This window comes from Lissotriton helveticus, chromosome 3_1, assembly GCF_964261635.1.
Source record: "Lissotriton helveticus chromosome 3_1, aLisHel1.1, whole genome shotgun sequence".
In the NCBI taxonomy this organism is placed as follows: domain Eukaryota; kingdom Metazoa; phylum Chordata; class Amphibia; order Caudata; family Salamandridae; genus Lissotriton; species Lissotriton helveticus.
The window spans coordinates 1,995,415,982-1,995,441,035 of NC_136061.1; the positions used below are offsets into that span (position 1 = coordinate 1,995,415,982).

Genomic DNA, 25,054 nt, shown 5'->3' on the forward strand with positions numbered 1-25,054 from the left:
ATGTCTTGACAATTGGAATGTTGGATGTAGAGTCAAGGAAAGTTTTCTGTGCGCCCTGGTAGTATATTAGCAGAGTGTTTATCTCTTCTTCAGAAAGGTGATTGTTCCTTCTTCTTTGCCTTTGAAGCTTGTTGTCTCTGGGATTTATGAGATTGCTGTTATTGATAGGTCTTCTACTAGAAAGGGAGTCAGTGCATTTGGTGGTGGGCATGTGCATCTTCTCCAGTGTGAGTAGAAGTGTTATCACTTTCTTCTTGACCCATTCTATGTCTTCCCTGAGTAGTTGCAAGTTGTCGTTGATTTTGTTTATGTGGAGTTTGTGTGTTGGACACTGACAAATTTCATTATCGTTCTGTGTGAGTGTTTGCAAAATTACAAGATCTGTCTGCATTTGTGTTTCTATCACCTGCTCTTTGTCTGGGCGATGGGTCTTGGACACTGACCCACTACCTGCTGTTAAGTAGTTGATCCTCTGGCTGAGAGGGATTGTTGTAAAAGGGCCTAAATGGGGTGTCCGTAGGCTGTGTGTTCTGTGGGTCTATGATTGTCAGGTGTGATTCTTAGGGCGGAGTTGGTTGGTTTAAGGTAATGGTTAGGAGACGGAGTATGAGATGGGTAACTAGTATGTTTTACTGGGGCTGCTACTTGCATTTTTAGTTCACTAAAAATAGATTTAACTGCTTGCATGTCATTGTCCGCTGCATGGATAAGGATGTTGCCATTATTATAAATTGAGATGGTGGCTTTCACTTTGAGAGTAAGGTAATATTAAGAGTTTGAGACCATAGGGGATGATCTGTGTGGTGATGTCTACCTTGAGGGAGTAAAAAGCATTCGTCCATTTTGGTATACATTTCATATTGAAGATCAGATCGGTCTTAATGGCTCCGTTAGATAAGCAAAAATAGGAGTCAGGTATGAGAGTTTCTGGGTTGCTTGTTAGAATGTTGTGTTTTCATTTTTTCGCTCCATTTTTGGATAAGTCAGGTGAGTAGTTGATTCTGAGTGAGTTAATTCCTGAATGGTACTAAGTGGGAGCATCTGCATTGATTACTTTGTTAGTAAAGCCGGTGTTGGATCCCCCCTTCTAGGAAAGAGGGCCAGACCATTGCTGGGTATGGGCAGAGGTTACGACTTCCCCTCAATCAGTTCTTATAAGGGTCTTTGAAACAAGCAGAGTGGTTATCCTTGTTTGCCAATTGCAATATGGCCACCTCGAATTAAGACTTCAAGGCTACCAGTCGGCCAATCAAAATGGAGGTAAAGACACTATGCTCCATACATAGGCAGGACAAACACAAGAAGATAAAAGTAAGGCATTAAATAAGAGGCAAGGAGATAAGGGTGACTATGAAGGCAGCCAATATGTAAGCCAATATCTAAAGTTGGATGAGAGAACCACGTCCTCTCTCAGTATTATTTGCAGTAGAAGCAAAGAAACTACCCTTCTAAGATGGCCGCTCCCCAAATTTGTGCTGGTCCTCGTTCTATCACTATTTGTCTTTCAGTTTTATTTCAGGGGCAGGCTAAAGGGAACCATGCGAAGATTGCCGCCCCCCCCTATACTGCCCCTCCCATGCAGAGTTCAGTCCTCTATCAGCCACCATTTGTTTAGGCTTCATCCAATTTGGTGGCTAAAGAAGCAATGTTGATGTACTGGCTGGTGGAATAAACCCCCAAATGGCCCCAGATTCCCATGTTTGTCGGCATAATTCTCACTTTCTTTGAGTCAGGACCGGCCCAGAGCCACAGTGCACCACTCAAAGGACATCCATGCTGCACACCCTGTCCAATATGCAGTGAGTTCCATTTGTCCCTGCTCTCAATAGCCTCAGGAGGCAGTCTCTGAAACTCAGACAAACCCTGCGCCACTAACCAGAAGTTCTCTCTCGAGCATGGAGACCTCCAGTAAGTAGTGCTCCTTTCTGGAGTAGAGGGGCATCACTTATTCAGTCAGGTGACATGCAGCGTGTACCTGGGCATATCAGATAAATCAGATAAGTCACCTCTTTTTAGCTGTGCTGGAATTTTGACAATGGGGCTTTGTGCCCTCTCTCTTGGAGGTAGTTCAGCAGAGCTACAATGTCTTTTTGACAGGCCTCATGTGATGGAGATGCCACAAGGAGGTCATCAGGGTATTGCAAGACGTCGCTACCACCTTTCAAGTGTAGCTGGTCCAAGTCTCTCTTTATTGTGTATGTCTCTCTTTAGTGCCTACACTTTGACCTAGGGAGTGAAAGGAGTATACTGGGTATCTTTTAGTGTGACTGCAAAGGTGTACTCACTCTGTGAATGGAATTTAATGCAAAAAAAAATCTGTGGTGAGAAAAATACTCTGCATTTACAGGTATGGAAGATAATATAGTATTTGAGTTGGTCACAACAAGCTCTAAGGGAACCATAAGTTCATAAGATAACTCAGCATTCTTCTTAGATGTCCCTTTATCGGGACAGTATGTTTTCAATAATCTCTTTTTTTTAGCATCTCATTATAAGGAGGACTTTTTTTTTTAATTACCCCTAATTTTGTGTTTTTCCCAAACCTCTCAGGTCGCTAGTTCTAGAACCTTGTTTTTTGTCATCTGTAGAGCCATATTCCCTTTAGGTTCATCAAACTTCATCATTCATCTCTCAACACATACACAAATCCCAATGGAAATGTAATTTCATTAGTTCTTTTTTAGTCCTGAAGGTGTTTGACCAAGAGGTCCGAATGTTTTGGGTAAAATCTATTTCTTCAGTCATAGACACGTTGTTCTGAAGCTGGCACTAAAATAATTTCTCTTCTTATGAGCCTAGTTTAACGCCCCTGGCACACCCTTCTTTTCCTACATACAATGTGTCCGTGAACAATTCCATTGTCCAGTACAAATGTTTGTCTGCCATGTAGGCGTAACATTCAGGCACTGGCGCTGTGAAAAATGCAGCAGTGCAGTGTATGAGCCCGGGTACTAATGTCAACTGCACTAAATGAGTAACCACGTCACTCAATGTTGGGGCTGTATTATTATAGCAATCTTCCTGTAACAGAGCCCACTGGTAACATGTTGGAGGGAGAGGCAAAGCAGGGGGTGCACATAAGAGAGATTCCCCACTTACGTGGCAAGGCAGTAAGTGCTCTATTCTAACCTGTATTCAGGTATTTGGAAGTAAATTCCATTTATTGAAAAATGCACTGTTGCAAACGTTTTTCATAGGAGGTATATCCCCAGCAAATTCTGAAGGGCCCTCACGACATGGCTGTTTGAATAAGCCTCCTGGAACCTGTGAACGCAACGCCTGGATACCCTATCTGGTGATTAGCAGTGCAATATCAATCTTGATTGATTGATTGATTGATTGTAATGCACTCGTTCACCTTTTTCGTCATCCCTTGTGTCTTTACTTATTACTTCATACTCACTTTACTCCTATTCTTGTTCTCTTCTCCTGTACTTCTCCCACACTTCCTGCTGCCTCTTTTCCTCTGTTCTATGACATACTAACAACTCCAAAATGAATTTAAAATGCTTGTCCTTCTCAGGCTGCTACTCCCTACTGCCTGGGCTCCCCCTTTACTCCCTAATACTATTTGCATTCACCCAAATTCACCATCCACCTACACAAATCCATCCCTCCCTCTTCCTATCACAACAATTCACCCTACTGGCCATGCACAATCCATCCACTATACATTTGCCATCCATTCCCCATCAACCGCTTTTATTTATTCAAACACACAAATTCACCTATTCATCCATTTACTCATTATTTCACATACACTCACTCTCCTATCCCTTTGCTCAACCATGTAGAAAGGCACTGATCCAGTCTGTTATTCCTCCGCACTCACACACAAAGCCTCAAAATTGGCCACATAGCCAAATACACCCACGTATTCACCAACCCATTCATGAACAGTGTTACACACACAGCCCTTTACCCACACACCAATACACCCACATAGACTTAAACCACTCCACCCATCCACGTCCATATGGATTAATTAACCCACTTAAGGACCGATTCCGATTTCGGACGGAAGGGCTCCGAACGTCGCCCGTATCGGAATGTGCTTTCCGGATTCCTTTCCGACCGAGCCATTCCGATGGGCTCGGTCGGAAAGGAATCCGACTTGGATTCCTGGGTGGCTGACGAAAGGTTCGGAGAGCCCGTCCGCCGCCGGGAAATCCTTCAGTATACCCCGGCCGGCTCTTTACGACTGAGGGAGTGCGATGTCAGTTTTTCACTGCCTTTTTGTGTCAGTGTTTTCCGGCACGAAAAGGCAGTCGGAAACTGTCTTTGGGAGCCCCCCATGGGTGCGAGGCCACCTATGGTGCCCCTCAGTTGATCCCTGAACTCGGTGGCAGGCACCTTGGGGTGCAGGCCACAGGGTGCAGGGTTGAACTTCACCCCTCCATTTCACAATGCAGGCATGCATTCCGCCCGGAATGCATGCTCTCATTGTGTGACATATGATTGTACTTGCAGGGCCCTAACCGACGACAGTAAGTCGGTCGATCACGGTTCCTGACCGATGTCGGACGGACTCAGGTCCGTCCGACATCAGAATCGGCCCCTTAGTTGTGGTGCTAGGTCAACACTGGTTACACCCGGTAGATTGCCCTTGGTCGCAGGCAGCACAGTTGTACCATCTTCCCTTTAGGAGCAGGGAAAATGAGTTATGTCACATGGATCCTTTTCCACTTTGTGGGAGGCTCGTGCCAGGAACAGACTAACTTGGCAGAGACACCAGACATATTTTTCATGGGTCCCTCCTCCCTTTCCCGAGAATGAACTGACACAAAAAACCCTGGGCATTTTAGAAGCTTATTTAAGGAACCCACCTGGTGCAGAATATATGCAAAATAATAGAAGCAATTATCACAGTTACAGTGGCATTAGAGAATATACAGACCATTGATATTATAAAGGAAGAGAACAGTATTTTATTTTTATGTATCCCTTTCACACTTAGGGCCAGATGTAGGTTGCCAAATACCGGTCGGTAATGGCCGAAAATACCGAATTTCGGCTGTTACCGACCGGTATTTGGTTTTTGAGATGTAGAAGGCTAAAATTTACCGATTCGGTAAATAAGAGTCGGTAATTTACCGAATCGGAATTTACCTAATTCTTATTTACCGATTTCCTATTTACCGAATCGGTATTTAATAAATGGTAAAAAATGAGTTTTGAGATGTAGGAAACCTCAAAAACACAGAATTTCTTATAATTCGGTATTTAAGAGACGGTATATACCATGGAGTCAAAGCAGGTAACCAGGTGAAGGCTATAAAAAAGGCCCCAAAATGCAACAGTGTGACCAGAATAGCGGCATTCTATGTCATTGCAAGGCGGCTACAGCTACAGGCAGCAGGAGAGAGGGCCTGGAAAAGGTTTGAGCAAGTCTACAGGCAGATGATTACGCTCTTCCAACTCACTGAGCCAGAGATATTGCAAAGGTACAGGCTACACCCCAAACCATCCTGGACTTGATCAGGGACCTGCACCCACTCCTGGAGCACCCAACACCAAGGGCACACGCCATCCCACCCCATGTGCAGGTGCTCTGTGGCCTAGCCCTGCTTGCATCTGGGAGTTACCAGAGTGTGATTGCTGCGGTAGGTGGTGTGTCCCAGAACTGCCTGTCCTGTTTCTTCAGGAAGTTCCTGGAGGCCATGATGCAGAGAATGCATCATTACATCAGCTTCCCTGACACACATACAGAACTGCTGAAGACCAAAACTGGGTTTTATCAACTGGCACACTTCCCTCACGTCATAGGCTGTATAGATGGCACCCACATCCCAATCTGCCCACCTGCAGCCACAGAACACATATACAGGAACCGAAAATCAACCCACTCTATCAATGTGCAGGTGATATGCAACGCTGGCAACATTATAACAGACATTGTGGCCAAATTCCCTGGGAGTACCCACGACTCATACATATTCCAGAACAGTGGGATCTACACACGCCTTGCTGCTGGAGATTTAGGTGAAAGAAACCTGCTAGGTAAATAATCTGCGGTCCTTTGTTCTCACCCCCTATCTGAATCCATCTAACAGGAGTGAGAGGCGTTATAATGTGGCACACAGAGCAACACACAACGTTGTTGAACGCACATTTGGACTTCTAAAAAGCAGGTTCCGCTGAGTCCACGAGAGCGGAGGTGCACGGCAGTACACTCCTATCATCTGCTGTAAAATTATTGTGACCTGTGCCCTGCTGCGCAACCTTGCCACCAAGAAAGGCACAGAAGTTGAAATAACACATCATGAGGACTTTGACAATGGAACAGAACAGCCAGAGCCTTATGCAGCAGGAACAGCGCCAGCAACAGATGGGAGACTGAGACGGGAAGAGATCACACGCAGCTATTTCTAAGTAAGTAACGAGACACAGCCAGGCATTGGATATGAATGGCGTAGTTTAATGGGCACTACGGTAAATTAGTAAGGGCACACCATGGTACTCCAATGTCTTACTACCTCACTGGGCGGTCACAGGTCACTTCACCCTGACATGTCCTGTGGAGTGTGGTATAAAATGGGCAGCATTATTGTTTGCGCTCACGCACAACAGTGCGGGATGCCCGAGGCTGGGTTACAACAGTGGCTGTTGATTCAGGGTCAGCAAATTGGCGCGTGCTTCTTCTTCTAATGTCTGGTATGGGTGTGCTAGTGCTGCTCCTGCTGGTGGTGTCTTCAGTGTCCACCACACCTAGGTCCCCAGCGTTGGCTGACTGGTTTGTCAGTAGCAGCTCCATGGCAGATGTCACTCTACCCATCCCCCTAGACACATCTGTGCAGCAGTGCACAAGGCCCTCTTGCATGGCAACAGAGCTCCGACATAGTAGGGAGGTGGCCGTTGCAAGTCGGTTCATTGCCTTCGTATTTTGATGCATTCACTGCCTCTCACTGTGCCTCTGTGTGCGGTCAGACTTCAGAGTTTCACAGAGACCCATCATGGCCTGCGACATGTCGCTCATTCCCTCTGTCATGTCTTTCATACTCTCTGCCATGAAGCTAATGCCCCGGTCTATGTTGCCCATTTTGATGTTTAAGTTGTGCACCTGCCTCTGAACTGCTGATATCCCTTTTGCCTGCAGGTGCTGCACCTTGACCATTGTGGCCTCCATCCCACAGAAGACCCCCTCTCCATCCTGAGTTGCGCTTCTCTCCCATACCCTACGGCGTCTGGCACCGGTACGCACAAATTCGGATGTAGACTGATCCCCAGCGTTCTCTGCCTCCAGTGGAGCCGTTTGGGTGTCACCCTCCCTTTCATCTTCTTCGGATGACTCAAAGATTCTGAGAGGGAGCACATCATGCCTCCTTGGCCTTACCAGTTCAGAGGAGTCTGTACCTGGTGTGGGAGAGAGTGCTGCTGGGTCCTGATGTGGTGAATCGTACAACAGAGGAGAACAAGGCTGTGCTGTGGTGAGTCGCTCTGGTGTTGAGGCTGCCTGTGCTGAGGGTGCGGGTGGCAGCCCTGTGCTTTGCCCTGTACTTGTGCCTGCATCCTCACTCATTTCAGTTTGGGGTCCCCTCTTCTCCTTTTCCAGCGCTGTCTTGCGCGATGACTCTCCTGTGGACAGATATGGACATTGGCTCAGTGGTGCTGTACACCTGTGTGTCATCATTAAATCACAATCCTGTCACACACTTGTAAAGTCCTCACCTGCTTATCGATGTAGTGGTTGGCATGCCTTGCTGTTTTCTGTAATGAATGTAGTGATGTATGTTACTATGACTACGCCTCCCATGATGCATTGCAGCTAAATCCTAAAACCTGTACTGGAGAGTGACACACACAACCACATTGGGGAAGGGGGACAGGGAAGGGGGAGGGTTGAAGTTCATGCAGCGTACCTTGTTTTGATGCAGCTCTGGCTGAGCTGTCGGCATCCCCTATCCCATGGACACTCTCTGGCTCCAGGGTGGACTCCACCATCTGCTCCAGCTCTGTTAGTGCAGGTGCCCTGCTCCTTCCTTCCCCCGGTGGCACTGGCTTCTTTTTTCTGAGCTGCAAGTTTTTTTTTGGTAATGATCCTAAGATCATACCACCGTTTTTTGAGGTCATCAATTTCCCTTGATGTGACCCCGATGGCATTCACCTTTGACTGGATCTCCAGCCAGGTGTTTCTTTTCACAGACTCTGCAACCAGCAGAGACTGCATACCAAATAACTGGGTGTGGTGTCTCACAACCTCCTCCACCAGCACCTCCAGTTCAGCTGTGCTGAATTTCAGTTTTCTCTTGAGCTCTGCTCCTTCGGTCTGTGACTCCTGGGAATCCAGTGTGCACTTCAGGTAAGCTCAGGGCAGCCAGTTGCTCTGTGTCTCACAGCTTTCCAGAATGATCAGTTACTCAGCACCTGCATGGGTATGGCCACTTCCAGGTTGTGTGATGTGGTAGATGCATTTGATTGGTTGAATCCTCTGTTGCTTTGTTGTGGGGTGTGGTGGATGAACCTGATTGGTTGAGAAGCTCAATTGGTTGTTTTTTGTATTTCTGAATCGGTATTTACCAATTCGGTATTTACCAAATCGGTAATTACCATTCATTCCTATGGGTCTGGAGGCCCATAGGGATGAATGGGTATTACCGATTCAGTATTTACCGATTCGGTATTTACCGAATCGGTAAATACCAAGTCAGAAATTCCTAATTTTACCGATTCGGTAAATTTTACTGAAAAATTAGCTACGTCCCATTTTCCGAATCTAAAATACCGAATTGGTAAAATTCGGTATTTTGGAATCGGTAAAATAGAATTACCTACATCTGGCCCCCAGTCTCTGCTAATAACAATTAAATGGTCTGCCATCATGATAAGCTGAATACATCATTGCACATCCTTGTTGGTAAGGGCAGGCTGCCCTCAGGACTAATGCCCAGCTTGAGAAAGCCTAACTGGATTATTAGCCACAATCCATAGAGTGAAAAACACCCTAGATGTAAGCATGCATACCTCTATATCTCAAAGATCACAAGGCATCCTATTTGTATTAGCTTGCATGGGGCCTGTGAGAAGGTCTAATTATGATGTCTGGCAGAATATCATTAGAATTATGAAAGTCATGTACATGAATATACACATGAAAGAACATTAGTCATAGATACGTACTATACCATAATGAAGATGTGAAACAATAAACAAAAAGCACACTATCCCATGATGTGAAATATAAGCATAATGCAATAAAGGTAATCAGCAATAACAATGAATAGTTGGGGGCGTAGTCCATAGGTTGGCACTAATGTAAAGTAATGTGTTAACATGCCACAACTCACACATTTTTTCACTTATCCATTCACTAACCAAACCATGCACTCATTTATTCAACCATCCAGTCTCTCTCATTCCCACTGCTATTCTCCCATCCATCCATCCACCCAACCACTTGTTGACTCTCATTCCTCTTTCTACCAACCCACCATTTCATTCACACTCTCAAATGTCCACACAGCCTGATACACAAAAACGGACCCATTTACAATCAATAAGTACTTAGAGTAATACTTCAATTGTGACTTTCAGAACTAGGCACAATACAGCATATGTAGCTCAAAGAATTTGCAACAATAAGCTGCAAGTGGCACCAAGATCTGTAACAAAATCCCAGAGATATACCCTTGGAATTTAAACTAGTTCACAAGGTAGGCACCAGATCTGTTCTCCAAAATAGGTCTCATAAATTGGCCACACAATCCTAGACAAGGCCTCTAGAACTGTACACTGTACCAAAGATGACTTTCAGAGGTTGAGACATAATGCTTCATATGATATCTTGACAACTGAATACGTGATTTCAGGTGAGGCAACCTCAGCAAATGCCTACATATCTGGACAGTATATTTTAGATGAAGACCTTCTGAAAATAAATGTTGTGCAGACTATAATTTAGAGGAGAGCTCCGGACCACTCCACAAGTTATTATTTTTAAGGAGGGCCTGAATAAAGATCACAGCTTGAGAACAATCACTGAGCAGGGCCATGTATGCAGAGATTACCTCGATCGTACTACCTTGGGTTTTAACATCCACACTAACCAGAGTTGTAAACCTTGGTAGACTATAGAAATACACTTAGCCAATCAACTTTTAATTATTTGGAGGGAAATCCTTACCCAATCAATTGCATTAGTGATTGTAGAGTGCTTAATACCGCTCACAAGGTATTGCAGCAATAGTTTTTGTGATCGGTAAGCTGGTTCTCCCTCAGCATAGAAATATAACTGCCCTGAATAAAAAAATTCATTTTCATTATTTTTGTCTCATCCTGTGTTCCCCGTGTGTATGTTTACACAACATGGTATTCAGTGGGTTTCGATTTCAACTATTCAATTTATCCCACAATACAAGTGCATTTTGAAAATAAATGCCCAATCAGAGAGTCTCTGAAAGGGTTCTGCGCCACCCAACCGACTGAAAGATTTTAGTAGGAGGTGTTTGGGGTAAACTAGGGAAGCCTCATTAGCCAACAGTTCAAGCTGGCCCCGGTGATTGTCTGCAATGTTTTTCTTTCTGCTGAACCCTTTCCTCTTCTGTACCTAATTTTCCCAGGTTCAATAGGGCTACATGTTGTCTCCCATTATTCTTATACATGTTATTAATATACACATCAGCATTTTTATTCATCAATGTGCCTAATGTATACGACCAACAGAAGCCTCCTACATTGCTTTCAGGACAAATCACTTGCACTGGTCAGCATTATTCGGCCACTGATTGGCTCGCACAGTTATATCCACTGATCTCTGCACCAAGGCTTTACCATCATGCTATGTGTGTCTCCGCGTGTCTCAAGGGCCTCTTCCCCAGGATGATCTAGAACCAAAGCACCCGCTTCCCCATGGAAGACTCAAAATGACAACACCTCTGCATGTGGCTGTGACTCCAGCTATGCCCCTCCCCCAAGCATGGCAGTCTGAGACACCAATCAGCCGTGCCTCGCCTTACACAAACAATGTGCCAATGCACACGAGTTGTGTGCGTAAAGACGCTTGCGTGATGCCCTCCATAGTTTCTACCGGTTCTGTGTATGGTCTGTTTGTGAAGGAAGCTTTCACCGCTGCCACCTGAACGACACCTGCTCTGTACGTCTCACTGAAGCTTAATAAAACTGCTTCACTGTACAGATGCCAACAGCATTTGCTTTGTCAGTCCACGTACTTTTTTATATGTATTGAAGAGGGAATCTGGAAAGGACCTCCTGTATCCTACGATTCTCACTCGAGGGGCAAGGAAATGTCACGGCCGGTGGTCTGTCATCTCTCCTGTCATGTGACATCTTGCCTTACTGGAGTGAGCAGCGCCAGCATCCAGCTGTTGATTGTCGCCAGAAGATATAAACGGGTGCTTTCCATAAACAGTATTAGCCCAATTAAAACTCACCGGGCCCAGACGGGTGATCTTCAGACTGAAGTATTGATCAGGAAGCTGATGAGAGCTGCGCAGAAACCTCTCTTAATGAGAAATATGGCGACCCCTGAACTCTGCTCTTTCACCCTGTAATATACTCTCTCAATGTCCCTGTTAAGTGGTCTAGTGGCATCGGCGGAGATGGAAAGACACTGTCAGGTTCTTTAATGTCTTTGCTGGAAAATCAAGAGGAGAGCTCCAGACGTCACAGTAATGGAAGGTGAGCGCAAAGGTCACCCGTGAGGAGGGCCGCATCCTTGGCAGGGAGGGCTTCTCTAATAAGTGAGGTATTGTTTAAATACACATGCTTGTCAAACGCACAGGCTCGCTGGCCGAGACAACATAACACAAGAGATGACATATTTATTCTGTCATTTACTATGTGCTCAGTACTGTTTTTTTTAATTGCATAATGAAGAGTAGAGACAAAACAGGTATGGGGGCTGACCCAAGCCAGAGTTATTTTGTTTAGCTGAATCGAAGGGATTTCTTTTTTTTTTTTAATTACACATTAACAGTTTGCAAGATGAGAGCTGACTATTTTGCTGTTTTAGCCCGTAGTCGTCTCTTCATCACCTGATGATCGCTTTCCTATTTTTTTTTATCTAGAATCATTTTATGAGAAGGAAGGTCCAATGGAGCTGAAATATCAGTCGTGTCGTGAACTCAATCTCCAGCAGCGGTTTGGGAAACCTGCTCGTTTTCCCGCTTTCTGTATAGAGCGCAGACGAGTCCAAAACAACATCCGAATTGTCCTCAGATTAATGAATAGAAGACATTTCACTAAATTGACTCGAGGAGTCAGATTTCGTTTGAATCAGAGTCTTCTTATAGCTTTTCGGGACACATGGCGCAAGTATTTTCCTGTTCTGCGTTTGTTCCTCAATTGCCTTTTTTGGAGAAACCAACTTTTCGGCTTCCGGTACATTCATAGAGCGAAAGGCAGGCAAAGTTGTAGTTTTAAAAGTATCAGCAGGATGGAAGTCTTGTGCTGTTTCTTTGTTATTTGCAGCCTGGGTCCTCGAAGAATCTTTCATCACATTTTTGGATTCCACTTCTGGAACATGCAACATGTTCCCTTTTAATTGTTCTATTTCCTTGTCTTTCTCCATGTTGCTAGACTTCCAAGGCAGCCATCAGCTGATCTTTTTCTTCTCGCCACTTCAGCAGGTCTTTGTCCTTCTCAGTCAACTGAGCAGTAAATGCTTCAAAATCAGTTTGTTGTTTGAAATGGCGCTCCATATCTTCAGCGAACTTCCGCAATTCTCGGTTTCGGTGACTCTCTGCTTCTTTTGCCTGGGATATAAGTCCCATTTTTTCATCTATCCGTTTCTTTCAATCAGCATTATGTTTCTCTTCACAATCCTTTAGCGCTTCATGAAGCTTGGTGTTATACCTTGATTCCTACAAGTGCATCTCCTCTTTAGCTGCTCTACTTGAAATATACCTCTTGGCTACCTCTGGTTATCTTTGGAATTTACCTTACAACACTTGAATAGTTCAGAGCTCGTAGGATTATTCAGATCATTTCTCTAATTTGCTATTTGATGAAATTCATGACTGAGCGTAATGTTCTCAAGCACCCTGCAGCTGTGCTTCCACTCTTCCAGTTCTGCAGTCAGTTTTGTGACCTCTTCTGTTTTCGCTACAAGAGCCTCATCCTGTTCATCTTGAGTCTGTTTCTGCTCCAAAAGGGTCAGTCGCATGTCTTCAATTAGTTTTTCTTTGGCTTTGAGATCTGCACAATACTTCTGAATCTGCTCGTTCTTCTCGTTGTCCACCTGCTCCTTTTTAAGTAGCTGGATTGTTCTTTGTTTCATATCTGAATCCAAAGACATCTGTTTTTTTAACTTTTTCAAACTCATTCATTTTGTTAGACATTCATTTTCTTTTCTTCACGCATGGTGGATACCTCTTTCTCCACCTGCTGAATTTGTTTTTTAGCATCAGCCAACTTCTCCTTAAGGTCTAAATAGTCCTCATTCTTTCTTTTGAGGTCTAATTCCAGAGTATGTTCTCTAGCACACCTGTCCGAGAGTTCCTTCTGTAACTGTACAATTTCTTGTTTTCTGATCTCCTATTGCTTTTCTTTCCCTCCAAGGGAGTCCTGAAGAACTTTGAGCGTATTTTTAATTTCAGCCAATTCCTCTTTCAGTGCAATTTCCTTTTTAGTCAATGACTGAACTGTCTTCTCCGATTCCTGATATCTTTTCTGCTATTCTTCAACTGCAGACTTCTTATGTAAGATTAGATTTGTTCGTCCAAACTTTCATTTTTATCTTTAATGGTCTTCACAAGACGATCTAACTCTAGTACCTTGTCCTCGTAACCAGACTTTTGTTTTTCAAGCTCTGCTAATTTACAGGTTACTTCAACCACATGTTTCTTTTCAAATTCTTAAAGACTGCTGCTTTCAAGCAGCTGCTTTCTTAATTGCTTAGTCAGGGTCTTCTCGTTCTGCAGTTTCCCTAGATTTTCAGCTTCACTCAATTTCAGTTTGAGTTCAATGTTCGCCATTTTAACTCCCTCGATGTCTTCCTTCAGACTTGCAAGCTGCTCTTCCAGCTTTTTTATTTGGCAGCTTTTTTTTAGGAGACTTTTACTAAGTGCTGGCACTCTTTCCAAAGACTTTCTATGGCACAGTGGAAGGTGCTGCTACGCCCATCTGCATTAACGGAAGCATCAGACAATGTATTTTCACCAGTGCCTGTAAAACAGCTGTGTGTTGAATTTTCCAGATCGAAAGTTTTCATTTGTATTTCATCCTTGCTCAACAGGTCTATTTTGACTTGAATATTTTGCATTTGAGATACCTTTTCTGAGATATTAAGCTTATTACTTTCTACTTCTGCTAGCAGTTTGCTAATATGTTCTCCATGCTCCTTGTTAATTTCCTTTTGTGTCTAAAACTCTGAAACAATCTTTTCGCATTTAGAGGTAATTTGTTGAACCTCTTTACTTAATCCTAAAGCCTTTTCTTCAGATGAGGTTAATGCCTGCTGCATGCTTGACAGCTTCGATCTAAGCTCTTCCTTTCCTGCTCTTTTGCCTTGAAGATCATCAGTCAGTTCAGCTATCCAATTCTGCGTTGCTTCTAATTTTTCTTCCAATTCTTCCAGCTGTGATGGTGATTCTCTTCTTTTTCATCATCTGCTCCCATGGTGGTACTCAACCTCTGATCAGTTCCTTTCTTTGCAGGTGGCTGGTCCTCGAGGGCATGCCGACTCTCTGGAGGGCGCTTTCTTCCAGCTGAAGAAGCCACGGAGGGGCAACATGGCTGCATTGAGTCTTTTATGCCACCACCAGGAATGCACAGCATTTCATCTTTCATATGCCGCACTGTTTTATTATAGTTTTCAAATGTATCTTCCCAGTATCACAGCAGTTCTTGGAGTTGAGCCACCGCACTGTCCTTTTCGTTTACGATACACATCAGTTCTTCAATTCGAGAACTCTGTGTTGCAATTTTTTCAACAGCCTCTTCACGTTGAACTCTGCACCTACTAAAGTTATTCACATGCATTTCGACCTCTTTGGTTTTTTTCTTTAGTTCTTCTTGAGTTTGTGAAAGTTCAGAAGTAAGTTGAGCAAGTCTTTTTTCTAAAAGCTATATCTCTTTACCTCCAGGAATTGCTTTAATGTGCAAGTAAGCAGTTAATACCCGCTCCTTAATACAAACCAAGCCTTCTTGCATTGAATCAATAAATGCTTCAATAGGTAAACCTCCATCTTCCTTCTTGGACTGTGGCATTTGAAGAGGAAGATTCAGAAGTTATTTCCACCACTGAAGTCTCTGGCTCTTTGGTACATTTGCTTACTAAATCCTGAAAGATTACCAGACGCTCATCACTTCTCTCCTCCAACAAGTCTCGCTCCTTCTTAAGGCTTTCACTGAAATCGCTGTCCCTCTGCACAAGTTGCTCAGTAAATTCTTTAGCAATTTTTTTACGGATTTTCAGTTCCATGAGCAAGTTTTGCTTAGTCTCATTTACAAGCTTTTTCTGCAAATCTTCAATTAATTCCCGTAGTTGCTGATATTCCTTTTCATCTAAAATAATGTTACTATCTTCTTTTTTCAGCATCTCCACCTCTAAAGTCTGTACATTAAGAGAGGTTTCTGGATCCTGGTCTTCTGTTTCCTCCTCGCTGTCCCCATTCTCATCTTCAGATTCCATCACTTCATCAAGGCGAGAATCCCAGAGAATGGTGGCCTTCCGTCTTGAGGTCAACTTATTGTCTGCATTATCCATGAGCAAGGACATATCCATTGCTGTTTAGGAAACATTGAACGGATGAACTGGAGGCAGTATTGAGGTGTCTAAGCAGGACTTTTTTGTGCAACTGCAGAGACCTTCAGCACATTCAGTGTCTCATCATAAACAGAGGCTGTCTGGCTTATATTTACTATCATGTACGCCTTCCCCTTTCCACAGAAGAAACTCTGTAGATAGTGGGTGTGCTTGCTCTCGCGAAAAGGTACACGCTGCAGAAGCTTTACCTGTTGGTTGTTTTTCAGTGCATTAATGCATTTGCCAAGTATATGTAAAGATGTATTAATGTTTCCGCTTACCTTTAATCAGTCCCCCTCATTTCGGGTTTTTGCACATCGTTCTGAACCAGCAAGATCACATAATGACAATTCACTGACTTTGGTCACTCGGCGTATTTCTGCATCTTCAATCTGAAAAGTAAATATACTATGACTTCTACTAGTAGAGCTGTTCAGCTTAGTGCTAGCAAAACTCTGGCATCTCTTCCCCAAATGTAATAGTTTGTAAGCTTCTTTTGATGCTGAAACCTCGATCCACTGGGGATCTTTCACAAAAGAACATCCTTTAATATCTTGAGCAAGCCGCAGGCTCTTTCTTTTGTGGAACTTGTTAGTAGACATTGGCTTCAGTAAGTCATAAATGCACTCATTGTAGATTTCGCAAAAGGAAACCCAAACCGAGAACCTCACTGAACTGAACTCATTCAGGTCACTCAGCCCTGGGTCCTTTGCTTGTTCTTCAAGGTCAAGAGAGGCATCAGAGTTCTGCAAACTTCCTTCAATGCTGTCCATAGATTCCAAGCAGGGTCCTCCCTGGCCAGCACTCTGAGACTCAACCTCTTTGGTAAGTCGGAGCACAGCATTTTTAATGGCAATTTCCTTTTTTACTTGCTCTTTGGTGAGTCTCACAAAATCTCTACATCTATGTGGTTTTAGGTCCATCTTTGAATAGTGCTTATTTTGAATACTACTGAACAGCATTTTCATTGGGCGTGGTAAAATATTTCGTTATCCACTGTTGAGTTGGAGGCTACCCTCATCCTGGACTAAGTTCTTGCTGCACCGATGTCCATTCTTCAGACAGTGGTTGTGGGATGAATTAAGCAACCTGTAATTCTGGATTCTGATGCAAAATAATGTAATTTATGGCACCTTTCATTATACATTGGGACGCCTGCGGGCTTGTAACTACACACCACTCATAAAAAGTAAAAACACAAATTAACAAATTGCAAAGGTAACAGTTTTTTTTTAAAATAAATGCAAAAAATTTGCCATGATCTCCAATGGGAAAGATTTCTGGGATCGGAGAAATGAGATGAAACTGTTAAGCAAAGGACATTGTATTCCAGCAATGGGAAAATGCAATGAGAGTTGCTTAGACATGTGATTTCCTTTGTCTTATCTTTGAAGTTTGGCCCTGGAACATCCAGGATTGGGGAGCTGAGAAGGAGCCCAGAGCACCTACAGAAGATTCTTGCTCACTCGTGAACTGTTCATACCGGGCGGGACATCGAGCTGCAGGCCTTGGACAAATTTTAATGACACATGCCCAGACAAATTTGGAAACTTCCCTCTTCCTGATATATAAAATTCCCAGATTACCCCTGACTACCTCGGTGTAATTTAAATATTTGCCATGCCCTTTCAGAGAGGCGTATCTGCTCAACATTTATTTTCCATGGCTCTACTTTGTCAAGAAAACATCACTGGTGTATCTAATGGAAATACATTTCCTGTTGACAAATTATCAATATGTTTTTACTCGACCCAGTTGCAGCATATGAGGTTTTAAAAGACAATTTAAAATATACCCTCAGCAAAAAGCAATTGAATTAAAAATGAGACCAAAAGAAACACTTATATTCTAAAGGCCTCTCTCTAGCATTGGCACTCCATGCTTGATCACAGAAGAACTTCATAAACGATCTTTCCTTTATATACCTACCCGAAGCTTCTGGTCCACCAGCATTTTTCTTCAAACTCTCCGATCTACAAGCTCCAAGAGTATAGTGGTAGTATACTTCAAGGCTCCTCCTGTAGAATACCCTACCATTACACATTCAAATTAAGAATGATTTTGACAGTTCAAAAAATCTGATCACCTTTAAGTTGCACCTTCTCCAGTGGTCCTCATAGTCTTGGCTGGACATGCAGCTAAGACATGCTTTACTTCTTTACCAATTGGCTGCCAGAACGAAAATTACAGAAAATGAGGGTAAAATGAGAGCTAGATCGTCCAAACATGGGTGTCCAAAGATCTGTCGCGAAAGCCTGAAGATGGTTGCTAGCATTTATATACAATGCGGTCTCAAGACTCATTTGACATCGCCTGCAGCAGTGTTTGGGATTGTTCAGGGGTACAATAATGCTAGATGAATCTAATGAAGGATTTGCTCATATCCCTGGACAGGAACATGTCTGTATTTTCATTCTCTACACTATTCAACCTGATGTAAAGAGTCATGCAGACTTTACTGTGAGTGTTTCACTGATACTAATAAAGCATTGACGGTTAGTGGCCCGGTGAAGCAGTGGCTAAGCTATGTCATTGTTCACTACCTCAACAAGTCAATGTCCTGGCACTGCTATTATGAGAAGGGGAAACATTTGTTATTTAGAGTATGACTGGCAGTCCAACAAACTACCCCGTTGGGAATGTCTAGCACCGTCACCTTCCTGGTGGAAAACCACCACCATACTTAGAGGTCACTGCCGGGCAGATGAGGATCACTCTGCCTTCGGTGAAGCCTTCTTGGTGGCGACTCATTTAAAGGCAGTGAAGTTCTGATGAGAATTTAATTTACAGCTTAGCAAAGTTTATTTTTCAAGAATAAACATTTAAAGTAGGAGTTTGTTCTTGAATAACAAAAAAAAACAATATGCTTGTGACTGCTATTCCTCTCAGGGCTGTCATGGGCAGGACAATCTAGTGTTGGTCTCTCCATCTTAACCCGTTGGCTGATGCCGTCGGCCATTGGCCAACGGCAGCACTACCTCGGTGGTGCTGCCATCGGCCAATGGCCGACGCGACCGCGCCCATTTTTTAAAACAGCCGCAATGCCGCAAAAAAGCGGAAGCAGCCAACGGGTTAAATAGAGTAGGGTGTTTGTCCGAATGGCTTAACAGCCCTATGGGGACTAAGCCATCAGAAGTTTCTGATGTGGATCCAGCCGAGGCTCAGTGCTCAGAAATTAAGCACTTCCTGTAACTCTTAATACAGCAGAGAGGCCATGCATTTGACAGGACAGGAGCAGTAGGATTCACGCTCTGCCAAACTCCAAATGAACCCCTTTGTCTGGTAGATAGTTTATATTATGTTATCTGGTATCATAGAGGATACATTGAGTGAAATTAAACCTGTAGGTAGTGTCTTCTGCTACCATTGCCATAGAAACAGCTCATAAACACTTGACTACTTAGATGGCAAAAGCCAGGTCTTTTTATGTTTAAAAGACCTTAGTTGTTAGAGTATATTTCTTAATCTACCTAACAGGGAGTTAAACAAGCATTTACAATGCAATGATCTCGGCATTATTAAAGGTAGAGCTATTGGCATTGCTCATGACTTTTTTAAATTATAAATAAATGGCATTGTCATTTACATTGCCAATAGTACAATCAGGGGGGCACATGCAAGAAAAATGGTGCAATTAGGGGAGCAGAGGCAAGAAAAATGGCACAATCAGGGAAGCAGAGGCAAGAAAAACGAGTGCAATCAGGGGGCAGAAGGCAAGAAAAACGAGTGCAATCAGAGGGCAGAAGGCAAGAAAACAAGCACAATCAGGGGAGCAGAGGCAAGAAAAATGGCACAATCAGGGGAGCAGAGGCAAGAAAAATGGCACAATCAGGGTAGCAGAGGCAAGAAAAACGAGTGCAATCAGAGGGCAGAAGGCAAGAAAAAAACCAGTGCAATCAGGGGGCAGAAGGCAAGAAAAACAAGTGCAATCAGGGGGCAGAAGGCAAGAAAAACGAGTGCAATCAGGGGGCAGAAGGCAAGAAAAACGGCACAAACAGGGTGGCAGAGGCAAGAAAAACAGTGGCAGAGGCAAGAAAAACGGCACACACAGGTTGGCAGAGGCAAGAAAAATGGCACACACAGGGTGGCAGAGGCAAGAAAAACGGCACACACAGGGTGGCAGAGGCAATAAAAACAGCACAAACAGGGTGGCAGAGGCAAGAAAAACGGCACAAACAGGGTGGCAGAGGCAAGAAAAACTGCACAAATAGGGTGGCAGAGGCAAGAAAAACGGCACAAACAGGTTGGCAGAGGCAAGAAAAACGTCACAAACAGGGGGGCAGGGGCACGAAAAACGGCACAAACAGGGGAGCAGAGGCAAAAAAACGGCACAAACAGGGGAGCAGAGGCAAAAAATCGGCACAAACAGGGTTGCAGAGGCAAGAAAAACGGCACAAACAGGGTGGCAGAGGCAAGAAAAATGGCCCAATCAGGGGAGCAGAGGCAAGAAAAACGAGTGCAATCAGGGGGCAGAAGGCAAGAAAAACGAGTGCAAACAGGGGGCAGAAGGCAAGAAAACGAGCCGAGAGGTGTTTCCTTACCTTCAGTTCCTTTGAGCGCTGCAGCAGAAAGAGGACGAGGAGGAAGGAGGTAGATGGAGGGTGCGGGCTGAGCTGGCGGTCTCCGGCTCTCACGTCCTGGCCATCCTGCGGCAACAACCAGCGAAGGCAGGCTCACAAGTGGCCAAACAGAGTGATACTAGGCAATTGTTTAATTTCACTTTGCCTCCTTTTCTAAATTATCAAATGTATGACCTAAAAATACATGACTTCAAGTTCTATGCTTTGCCAATCTTCTCCTATGTTTAATTTGCTAAATACCTGAAAATACATGACTCATGTTTAATTTGCTAAAGACCTCAAAATACATGACTTCAAGATCTATGCTTTACCAATCTTCTCTTATGTTTAATTTGTTAAACTATAATGTTGCTCATGCATAATAGAAGCACAGACCACAGAAAATGTGCACATATCGGACGCACCTCTTAGTTCACTATTGGTATTGTTGTGGGTTAGGGGTGGGGGAAGGGGAAGGGGTCATGAATGTTTCTAGATTTCTGTTTGAAACTTATCACTTGAAATACTTCTCAATTTATCACTTAAAAAATGCTTCTCAATGCAGATATAATCTGAATGTACTACAGTGATTTGCTTCTGCAGGAGAAAAAAATACACTTTTTGAAAATACTTTACCATATTTTTGCACATGTGTTGCAAGATGTCTTTACAAATTAAGAGCTTCCTACAGTTAAGTGGTGCAATACACCTTCTTTTCTACTTCCCCTTTACTTCAATTACGTATAAATAAACGTGTTCCCGATTATTTAACATTGCATTAATGTTCGAGCTGAGTCGAGTAAACATGACCATGGAGCCCATGTAAAGGGCAGAGGGGCCACATACAGCCCTGGGCCTTATACTGAGTGTCACTGGGATAGAGGAATAGAGTAAACAAGTGGGAAGGAAAGGGAATGAGTGCAAATGTGGTAGTAGGGACGCCGAAAAGAGTGAGACATGGAGGGTCCGGAGTGAGGGATAGATACAACTGTGATATTACTCAAAGCAATGAGCATGGAATGGGGGATGAGCCACGAAGGGCAAAGGTGAGGTATAGAGAGGAGTGATGAGTAGAACGAAGGAAAGAGAAAGGTGTGGGTTTGAAATGCAGAGGAATTGTGTGACAGAATTCGGAATGGTATAATGGAGGGATTGTGTGAGGAATAGAGGAAGGAGTAAGAAATGAGATAAGATTAAGGAATGAGAAAAGGGAGGTGTGGGGGCTGAAGGAACAGATGGGGGAAGTGGAGTGGGAGTAATGGATAGAGGGAAGCAGTACGACGTGAAGGAAGGGTATACGAGACGGAAGGAAGGAGTGAGATATGAAGGAGACGAGAGATGGACAGGGGGACGGTGCTTGAGAGGGAGACTAGGACTGTGATGGAGGAAGGGAGTGATAGAGGGAACGCAAGGAGGCAAAAGACAAAGGAAATGAGGAGTGAGGGCTAGTAGGATGGAGTACAAACAGTTGGGAATGTTGAATGTGGAAAGGGGGATGAGGGAAGGAGTAAGAGTCGCTGCTCGGGTCCTACCTGCGCTGAAGCCCATGGTGGGCCCTCAGGCTCGAGGAGCGGTTTCCTCGGTGCCAGATGGGGTCGGGCCGGGGTCCTGTCAGGCTGGTGCAGGGGGGTTTCAGGCCGCTGCGGGGTGTACAGCCGGATCCATCGGAGGCAGTCCTGCTCTGAGGTTCTCCTGACGGGACCCCGAAGTCCATCTCCATTCCCAGCCTCTGTCTAAATGTTTATTGATTTTGGAGTTGGGGGCAGGATTCGGTACTGTAAATAGTCCGCGGCCCCCGTGCTCTCCAAGTGACTAACCACAAGCGCCGAGGAGAGCCATCCTTCCGGAGGACAAGCCGGGGTGGAGAGCTGGGAGGCTGAACTTTCGGATCACTTCTTAAACTCCACAAAGCGCTGAGCTCACACGTCCCAGGCACAAGGGCGCGGTGGGACAAGGCTGCCTCCGTGTGTTGTACACCTCCAATGAGAACTGCATGGGATGGGGGAAGAGAGGCAGGACGGGGCGGAAGAGACCAATCGTAGACGGCAGAGGAGAGGAAAGAGAGGGCGAGGAAGATAGACAGAGGAGGAGAGGAAGGAGAGATGGAAACGAATACAAGGATGAGTTGTAGGAGGAATTCTAGAGGACCGGAAGAGAGAGGAAGAGGATAGGAAGGGAGAAGAAGACAGGAAAGCAACGGCTCACCTTCACTGCGAAAAAAAAATGGCGGCCACAAGCTTCCGAACATTTTCGGATTCGGGGGCGTGTTTTGGCGTTGAGTGACGGATGACGTCACAGGTGGAAAGAACGCCAAAAACACGCCCCCTAATCCAAAAGAGACTGGGCTTGTTTGGAGTGATGCCACTCTCCTCTAATTGCTGGCCTCCGTTTAGGAAGCCAGCCAATGGAGGAGAGATGGAGGAGAGAGGCGGGTTCAAGCCTCGTCTAAAAAACATTAAATCTCCTCCCGGAAGCTGGCAAGCCAGCCTTCGGTCCTCGACCTAAAAAATTACACTGGAGCCCTGCACTAGCAGTAACCCGGCTGTCTTGAGACAGCTGAGTTAGAGCCTTCAAAGTGTGCATGTCTGGCTGGTTGTCGCAAGATGGCCGGCCAAAGGGACATGTGCACTCGGAAAAGTGCACAGGTAGCCAACCCACACTGCTCCTTGCTGCTACCATGTAACAAGTCCCACCCCGTCCTGACACTCGGTCCAAGATGAGGAGGATGAAAAATAAAATGGTAATAAATTAACTTTATAACTATTTTATTTTTCATCTCAGCTGCTTTTTTGGGGTATTTTGGACTTGGTTAGTGGGGTGACGCTCCTCCGCTCAAACAGAGGGAGCCGCCCCTGAAAAACTTTAATTTCATAGGTGTGCAGTACTGAAGCAAGAGGAGGAAGGTAAAAGTTAAAGGTGCACAGACTAGTTTTCTGAGTGAATCTCAACTCTCTGGTTGCATGAGGATTTGAAAAAGCCTTAAGGTAGTATTTGGAAATGGGAAGCAATAAATGAGGTGATCCACTGCCCGGTGGGTTCACCAATATGGTTTTCACCTCACCTTAGGCTAAGTAGATAAGTGATGGTCTAAAGTAAACCGCGCACCTACCTTTCATCAGAAAGTAGACTGACACATTGTGTTTTGAAGCTATTTACCTGGCCCGCAGGTACGGCTATTGCACACCTTGGTCTGCATGACCAAAAATATCTTTAAATTATCATATTTTTGAAATTTTGAAAATCTTTCCTTTGTAAAAGCTGGTTGAATAGTATGCATAGGCAGCGATACATGCATGTTCTCCCAAAGAAGTTCTATTACCATTACACGATGATTAATTTCAACAGTTCTTATTTTCAAATAGTACAACGCTCACTATCTCTCTTAGTATTCAATATTGATACTTTTTTGATATCCCTGTTCGTATATGTGTATTCCCAAATAGTGCACCTGACATTGATACTATAAAATCTGATTGCGATTTCAAGGTTTCACAGGGAAACTGCTTTTCAGCATTAAGTATGCAGACAGGTAACATAAAATGCCTATCTTTATAATCTGACAGGCCACGCATTCAGAAATGAGCTGTTTCCATGGAAATTACAGCGTCCTCTTTTCTCCTTAAGTTGCTGCTAATAAGGAAGAAAGAAAAGACGCAAATAGGACCCATAGGGTGGAAGACAATTGTGTCTCCACGCCCCTGGGTTTCATGGGTATAGAACATCCCAGGGACAAGCATTCAAATCAATACCCCAGTCCCTCCCACTCACTTTGGGGTCATGCCCCCTCCTATTAATTGGCCGGCGGCTGGGCAAAAGGAACGTGTGCCCGGTGTACCTCACCTGTCCTTTAAGTGGAATCTTTATGTCTCCACAAGCCTGGGACCCACCTTCATAGTTGTGTTTAGGTCTGTACTAGCTTGCTTGCATAAGCCTGCAGTGCATCTTCACAAAACTCGCGACAACCATCCCTGTTCATGATGGTGCATGGTTTGCCATGCACGGGTACACTGTGACAGCACTACACAACAGACAACTGCCTTTTTGATAGTAATAGAGCACACTGCCAACTGCTTTGTACTTTATATTAGAGCCCCTGTGTGCTGACAGCACGAGTATTCGCAATCACTTGCAGTGCATGGTCATTGTAACAGTATGCCTTTGGAGCATTGCCTGCAATCATCTCAGCATGCTTCATTCACCCACCATTCTTCCCAGTAAAAGAAATTGGAAGATATTTATGAACACTGGGTAACCTGTAACAAGAATGGCACATCATTTGTTGGATTTAAGAATACTCTACTGGGAGTCTATAATGTCAGTCCTGTCACAGTCAGCCATTTTAATGGAATTTGATACTCATCCCAAGAACTGGCGTTTACCAAGTACTTGCTATCAGATATGAGATCTTAGAAAATCTGTTTTAAATACAAGAACCAAATACAAGGCATCCAAATGCAGTCATAATTCAATGTTACCAGAAGGAAGGTATGATTTATAGAAGGGGGTTTGTGAGTCTTCTGCACTTTGTGAATGTCTGGGGGATTCTGAAGTACCCTGAAGTATCTTCTGTGGCATAAATTCCTCATTTTGTCAAAAGATTATATCTGACAGGTCCATTCTATGGCAGAAGTATCAAAGCACATGATGATCACCCTGTTCCCTTTGCCCTGCAACACACTTACTTAGAGCGTGAGCCTGGTGAGTGGATTCTCAATATGGCATTTGTGAGCTATAAAACAATGCGGTTATAGAGTACCTGGGATGTGCATTTAAAATTCAAACGTGGAATAAT

At 44.2% G+C, this 25,054-nt stretch overlaps 1 pseudogene; it reads right to left on the reverse strand.

The window, feature by feature from the left end:
- Positions 1-12,025: 12,025 nt before the first annotated feature.
- LOC144824356 (kinesin-like protein KIF20B pseudogene) lies at positions 12,026-16,683 on the reverse strand (annotated as a pseudogene).
- Between the last annotated feature and the right edge of the window lie 8,371 nt (positions 16,684-25,054).